Raw genomic sequence first — 7,106 nt, forward strand, 5'->3', positions numbered from 1 at the left:
GTCTATTCCAGATATTATGCAAATTTCATATTTCATCTTCACATTTGATCTTGTATTTTGGTTTTTGGTGAGGATGTGTGGAAGACACTTGGTAGTCCAAATATAAACATCATTACAGCTTGTTTTTCTATTTCGAGTCAGATGTACAGCATTTGGTCCCTATCCCTCTAAATCTTTCCTATTCATATCTAGATAGGATTACATTTAAAAAGCATACCCATCAGTCTCTGCCACTTCCTGTGACAGCTCATTCTATACAACCACCACCCTGTGTGGAAAAAGTTGTAATGCTCAATTTCTGTGTGAAATGTTACATTAAAAGCAATATAAAACAGTATAGACAGTGAGCTACCACATATCAGTTCAAATCAGCAAAAGCTTGGTCAAAGCAACAGATTTCAAAGAGAGTGGGAAATGCAGACAAGAATGCCAAAGTACCAGGACTGGGGCGACTGAAAGCCCAGTCACAAAACACGGGCTTGGCGAGCAAATCTACAACGTTATCCACAACCTGAGACACAAATCTTCTCAAAAACATTGTGTAGTCACTGATTATAGAGGGATTAAAACTAGGGCTGCTCAAGAGGCCAGAATTAGATCAGCACAAGTATTTCCTAGACAGTGGAAACTGCTGCGAGGGAGAGAGGATTTTGGAGAACTGAAAATGTTATATAACAGATAGTAGGAACTGCAGATGCTGGAGAATCAGAGATAATAAGGTGTAGAACTGGATGAACACAGCAGGCCGAGGAGCAGGAAAGCTGATGTTTTGGGCTTAGACCCTTATAACAAGTTATTTGGCAACAGTGGAGTGAGTGGTGTGTGTGAGATGGTGCAGAGGTAAATCTTGGGGTAGTCAGAATCGTACACACTAGTACGACCAATAAAAACCAAAAGAACTGTGGATGCTGTAAATCAGGAACAAAAACAAGATTGCTGGAAAACCTCAGGTCTGGCAGCATCTGTGCAGGAGAAAATAGAGTTAACGTTTCGGGTCCCAAGTTTGCTCAACTTCTGAGGAAGGGTCACCGGACCCGAAACGTTAACTCTGTCTTCTCTTCACAGATGCTGCCAGACCTGCTGAGCTTTTCCAGCAACTTTGTTTTTGTACACTAGTATGACCATCAGGGGCTGTATCATTTGTTGGACAAACAGCATCGTCCCCAATGACAGAGGTTAAGTTTAAACAATTGCATTTCACAAGAGTGAGATGTGAATTGCATCCACCGGTGTGATGAACGTCCTTGCGACGGTCACGTCACCGAAAAACGGGTGGCATTTCGCCGAACACCTCTCAAATGACTTGAGGGAAAGTGTCGAAAGGGCCGAGCCAGATAAAACAAAAACAAAGTTGCTGGAAAAGCTCAGCAGGTCTGGCAGCATCTGTGAAGGAGAAAACAGAGTTAACGTTTCGGGTCCGGTGACCCTTCCTCAGAACTCATGGTGGCTGGGAAAACGTCAGTTTATATGCAGAAAATAGGAAGGTGGGTGGGGTATGGAGTAAACGATAGGATAGAGCCCAAAGAGAGAGAAAGACAGTTGGACAGACAAAGGAGTTGCTAACGAGCCAGATATATGTTGATCTTGTGGCCTCTGAACTGGGACTGCAGCGAGAAAGCTGGAACCACGCCACGTCCGCCGAGCCTCTGCGCCACTGTCGAAATTGCGCATGTGCTGTCTCTACGACACGGTCGAAAATTGTGCACGTGTCGAACCGTCCCCGGCAGTCGGCCTGCGCTGACTCCAGGACTCGCTCGAAATTGCGCATGTGTTGAACCGTCCCTGGCTGTCGGCCTGGGCGGGACTCGCTCGAAACTGCGCATGTGTCGAACCGTGCCCGGCAACGCGCCTGCGTTGACTGTACATGACGTGCGCGGCTACCGTTAACGGTCGTACTTGCTTCCAATTGTCGATCTTCATCTGTCAGCTTCTACATTCCTTATCGTTACCGTCAAATCTAACATAGACCTGGTACAAACAGGTTCTCTTCCGATCCGTCCGGACCGCTGGAAGAACCAAGGAACAAACATGTAGAGAGATCTCACATGTATGTAAGAATGATAATGTGGTAATAGTAGATGATTTTAATTTTCTAAACATTGAGATTACCATAATGTTACAGGTTTGGATGGTGAAGAATTTTTAAAAAGTGTTCAAGAATTTTTTTCTGTATCAATATCTAAATAGTCCTACTAGAGAAGGAGCAAAACTTTACCTTCTGAAGTGATGGTAGGGGAAACACTTTGGTTCCAATGATCACAATTCTATTTGTTTTAAAATAGTTATGGAAAAGGATAAGCCTCCCGTAAAAGTTAGAAGTTCCTAATTAGCGTAAGGCAAATTTTAACAGTATGAGACAAGAAATTTCAAAAGTTGTTTGGAGTAGACTGTTTGCAGATAAAGGTACATCTGACAAGTGGGAGGCTTTCAAGTGTGTGATTATGAGAGTTAAGAGTCATTGTGTTCCTGTTAGAGTGAAAGGTAAGGCTGGTAGGATTAGATATAGTGATAATGATATTGAGGATCTAGTCAAGAATAGAAAAGAATCATGTACGAAAACAGAAGTTGCTGGAAAAGCTCAGCAGGTCTGGCAGCATCTGTGAAGAGAAATCAGAGTTAAGCAGAGTTGAGCAAACTTGCATTCATTGCTCAGACGTTTGAGCATAGGAGTTGGGATGTCATGTTGATGTTGTTTGTACAGGATGTTGGTGAGGCCTCTTCTGGAGTACTGTGTCCAGTTCTGATCTCCCTGTTATAGGAAGGATATTAGAAAGCTGGAGATGGTTCAGAAGCAATCTTTCAGGATGTTGCCGGGAATGGAGGGTTTAAGTTATAAGGAGAGGATGGATAGGCTGGGACTTTTTTCACTGGAGCATAGGAAGTTGAGTGGTGACCTTATAGAAGTTTACAAAGTCATGAAGTGTATTGATAAAGTGTCTTTTCCCTAGGATTGAGGATTTTAAGACTAGGGGGTATATTTTCAAGGTGAGAGGTGGAAGATTTAAAAAAGACATGAGGGGCAATGTTTTTTGCACAGCGTGGTTCATGTGTGGAATGAATTTCTAGAGAAAGTGGTGAATGTGGATACAGTCACAATGTTTAAAAGACATTTGGATAAGTACATGAATAAGAAATGTTTGGAGGGATGTGGGCCAAGCACAGGCAGGTGGGACTAGTTTGGTTTGGGATTATGATTAGCTTGGACTAGTTGGACAGAAGGGTCTGTTTCCATGCTATATGACTCCAAGTCAAAACAAAATGTAAGCGCACCTTCCCAACTGCCATGGGAGGCAGGTGGGTGAGGAGGAGAGCCATCTGCACAGAGGGAGACCATTCAGCTCATCAGCTCTGGGATACCATTGCTGACAGTATCTGCAGCTCCCTCGATCTCCAACTTTTTGAACTCATTTGGATTAAAATGGTCAATAGGGGTATGGGGATTATATTGGCATGAGGTAGTTGAACCAGAGCAGACATGCACCATAACAACCCTGCGATTTCATCGAAACAAAATGGGTCCATAGCCCTGTTAATTGTGGCAGTTTCAAGTATATTTTAAATGCAATGAGGATTCCTGCTAAACTTTCATGCTGCGAGTTCCAGACCCCTGTCACCTTCTAGTGAAAAAAACTACTCAACTTCCTCCCAGTCCATCAATATGATAGATCAACTCCTGACTGTCAAATTCTGACCATTGATAAAGTACTGGGGAAGCAATAGCTAGAAGTTTTGCTGAAATAACGATGTACCATAAATTTTGGAATGTGTGCCTGTGTTTGCAACAAGCTGAAGGTTGCAGCTGTTCTCCCTTAATCCTTCTCTGTTCCTTCACTGACTCATTTACAGTCGGTTGTATGAATCCAGCGGGGTTGTCCTTGCACTTTCACAGCCGTAGGGGTGGTCAGCAACACCTGATATGGTCCTTTCCACCTTGGTTCCAACTTTCCCCGGTCCCAGTTCTTAATCAGGACAAAATCTCCAGGGCCTACAGTAGGGTAGTCTCCTTCAGACAGATTGTCATCCTCTCGATAGACTTGGCGTACCTGTGAATGTAAACTTTGGAGAGTTTTGGTTAACTTATGCAGGTATTTTCCCATTTCCTCCCCCAGAGTGTGCATATCCAATTTTTCAGGAAGGGGAGGTCGGACTACCCCAAGTCCCCATGGGGTCCGCATGGGCTTCCCATAGACAATCTCAGCGGGAGATAACCCTGTTTTACCTGAGGGGGTAACTCTCATATGGAATAGCGCCAAAGGTAGAACCTTCAACCGGTTCAGTCCTGTCTCCTGTGTTAACTTGGCCAACTTATTCTTTAGAGTGCCGTTTGCTTGTTCCACTATCCCGGCTGCCTTTGGATGGCGAGTGCAGTGGAACTGTTGCTTTATAGCCAGCTCTTTGCAGATCTCCTCGTTAACTCTAGCTACAAAGTGTGGTCCATTGTCCAAGCTTATCATTTCTGAAAGTCTATAACGGGGAATTATTTCCCTCAACAATATTTTTACCACTGTTGTAGCAGTATTGTCAGTCGTTGGGATGGCTTCAATCCATCTACTAAATACATCTACTATTACTAAACAATACTTATAACAATGTACTCTAGGTAGTTCTCTAAAATCAAGTTGTGGACAAGCAAAAGGCCCACCGAGCAAGGGGGTGATTCCAGAACCACAGGGCATCCCTCTTCCAGCATTCATCTTTTTACAAATTAAGCATGCTTTAGCTCGTTTCTCAGCTGCTTTCTGGAAATCCGGGTGCCACCAGGTTTGTAATAAAGTATTAACCATTCCCTCCTTGCCCAAGTGTGTACAATTATGCACATAATCAACTAAGATTGGTAGGAGCAAAGAAGGAACACAAACTTGTCCCGCAGGGGTCACCCATAGCTTAGTTTGAGGGTCGAGGTAGCACCCCATTTGAGTTTGTGCTCCTCAGCAGGGGCGTCCCCGTGTAATTTCTGTATCTCACCCAGGTCTGGCATACTCGTCCCTATACTGTTTCTAACCAGGTTTTGCTGGGAATCCAATGGAACCAGAAGTACGGGGTGTAAGGCCGCCTGCTCGGCAGCAGCATCTAACCACATCAGTGTGGGTCTGGAGTCACATGTAGGTCAAACAAGGTAAGAATTACTGAACCAAGATGGACCTTCTCAGCAATCAATAGGATTTATATGATCACCGCTCAATTGGCTTTTTATTCCAGTTTTCTTTTTGTTGTTGAATTCAAATTTTACCATCGACCCTGGTGGGATTCAAACCCTTGCCCTAGAACTTTTGTCTGGTGTTCTGGATTACGATTCCAGTGACTTCACCGTTACAACACCTTCTCTGGTTCTGTGAGAATTATGAACATGTTCTTTTCCAGACATATTGATCTTGTTTCATAGCCAACATAATAATAACTACAAATAGCTATTGTTATGACTGAAGAGCCATAATCTTGAAGCTGCTGACTCTTTATCCCTATATGCTGCCTGACTGCCCTGAATGTTATCCAGAACTTTCTATATTTCTAATATCTGCAGTATTTTGCTTTTGCATGTTTGCCGTTAATACTGAAAATCATCTCTTGATGCTACACAGGCAGGAGCAAAATATCAACCAATAACTTAATGGTGAAATCTGTGTGAAAATTAATGCACATTTTTCAAGGTAAAATGTGTCTTTTCATGGGAAAATTGGTTAATGTGCTCAGTGGCTGATAAAAATATACCAACTGTAATCAGTGACCACTGTATGAGATGTAGGAGATGTGAATGTGCTTGAAACGTAGAAATCCTGAAATATATGTATATATTGCGTTCATCTCAGAGCAAGAGAAATGAGGGAAGATTTTTTGAGGCATTTCTTATGAGGAAGCCAGTGGTTTCTGGAGAGATTCTCATAGATTGAAGATGAGCAAAAATAATGCCCCAAAGTAAGTGGCTCAGTTGCCACTTAGGTACAGTCAAATTAGTAGTATTTTTATTCCAAGTAAAATAATATAATCAATTGGAAGTAAGCTTGAGTATATTGTATACGCCAATTATATATTGAACAGTAACCAGATCAACTCCTTGGACTTCTGTGAAAGTGATAACTCAAGTATTTTGGGAGAGCCCTACAACATGATGTACCTTAGCATCGAGAATATTCTGACAATTTTTCACATGAGCGGTTATTTGTTAAACTGGAAGTTTTAGGGTTTTAAGGTAAACTTGGAAAATATAATAAGCTAACTGAAGGATAGAAAATAATGCAACACTTGTGAGAATTGTGGCAGAGTGGGTAAAGAATTGAGTGGAATATCCTATGCTTGGTGTTGCAAGCAGCACTATTTCTTTATGAGTAACCTGGACTTAGGAAGTTAAAACAAAGTGATAAATTTGGAGATGATGTGGTTGCACTTGAGGCAGCTCAGAAAGTACATAATGAGTCTGACAAAATGTGCCTGGGAAGATAAAGTTAATGCTTGTCATCCTATGAAAGGAAACTACTGGAAGAGTAGAGATAGTAGGAACTGCAGATGCTGGAGAATCCGAGACAACAAGGTGCAGGGCTGGATGAACACAGCAGGCCAAGCAGCATCATAGGAGCAGAGAGGCTGACGTTTCGGGCCTAGACCCTTCATCAGAAAAGGGGGAGGGGAAGGGGGTTCTGAAATAAATAGGGAGAGAGTGGGAGGCGGATAGAAGATGGATAGAGGAGAGGATAGGTGGAGAGGAAACAAACAGGTCGAAGAGGCGGGGATGGGGCCAGTAAAGGTGAGTGTAGGTGGGGAGTTAGGGAGGGGATAGGTCAGTCCAGGGAGGACGGACAGGTCAAGGGGGCGGGATGAGGTTAGTCGGTAGGAGATGGGGGTGCGGCTTGAGGTGGGAGGAGGGGATAGGTGGGAGGAAGAACAGGTTAGGGAGGCGGGGACGAGCTGGGCTGGTTTTGGGATGCGGTAGGGGGAGGGGAGATTTTGAAGCTTGTGAAATCCACATTGATACCATTGGGCTGCAGGGTTCCCAAGCGGAATATGAGTTGCTGTTCCTGCAACCTTCGGGTGGCATCGTTGTGGCACTGCAGGAGGCCCAGGATGGACATGTCGTCTGAGGAATGGGAGGGGGAGTTGAAATGGTTCGCGAC

General features: G+C 43.7%; 1 protein-coding gene across 5 annotated transcripts in view; it reads left to right on the forward strand.

Annotated features, from left to right (window-relative positions):
* Positions 1–1,867: 1,867 nt before the first annotated feature.
* rbm5 (RNA binding motif protein 5) overlaps positions 1,868–7,106 on the forward strand; it is a 49,903-nt gene continuing 44,664 nt past the window's right edge. For 2 of the 5 annotated variants that reach the window (XM_048606189.1, XM_048606190.1), the window contains exon 1: positions 1,868–2,047. The gene's annotated coding sequence lies outside the window, so the exon portion shown is untranslated. Of the gene's footprint in view, positions 2,048–5,005; positions 5,117–7,106 lie in introns of all 5 variants that reach the window. The other 3 variants (XM_048606186.1, XM_048606188.1, XM_048606187.1) reach the window with 2 other exon arrangements.

This window comes from Rhincodon typus, chromosome 16 (genome assembly GCF_021869965.1).
Source record: "Rhincodon typus isolate 14 chromosome 16, sRhiTyp1.1, whole genome shotgun sequence".
Classification (NCBI taxonomy): Eukaryota; Metazoa; Chordata; class Chondrichthyes; order Orectolobiformes; family Rhincodontidae; genus Rhincodon; species Rhincodon typus.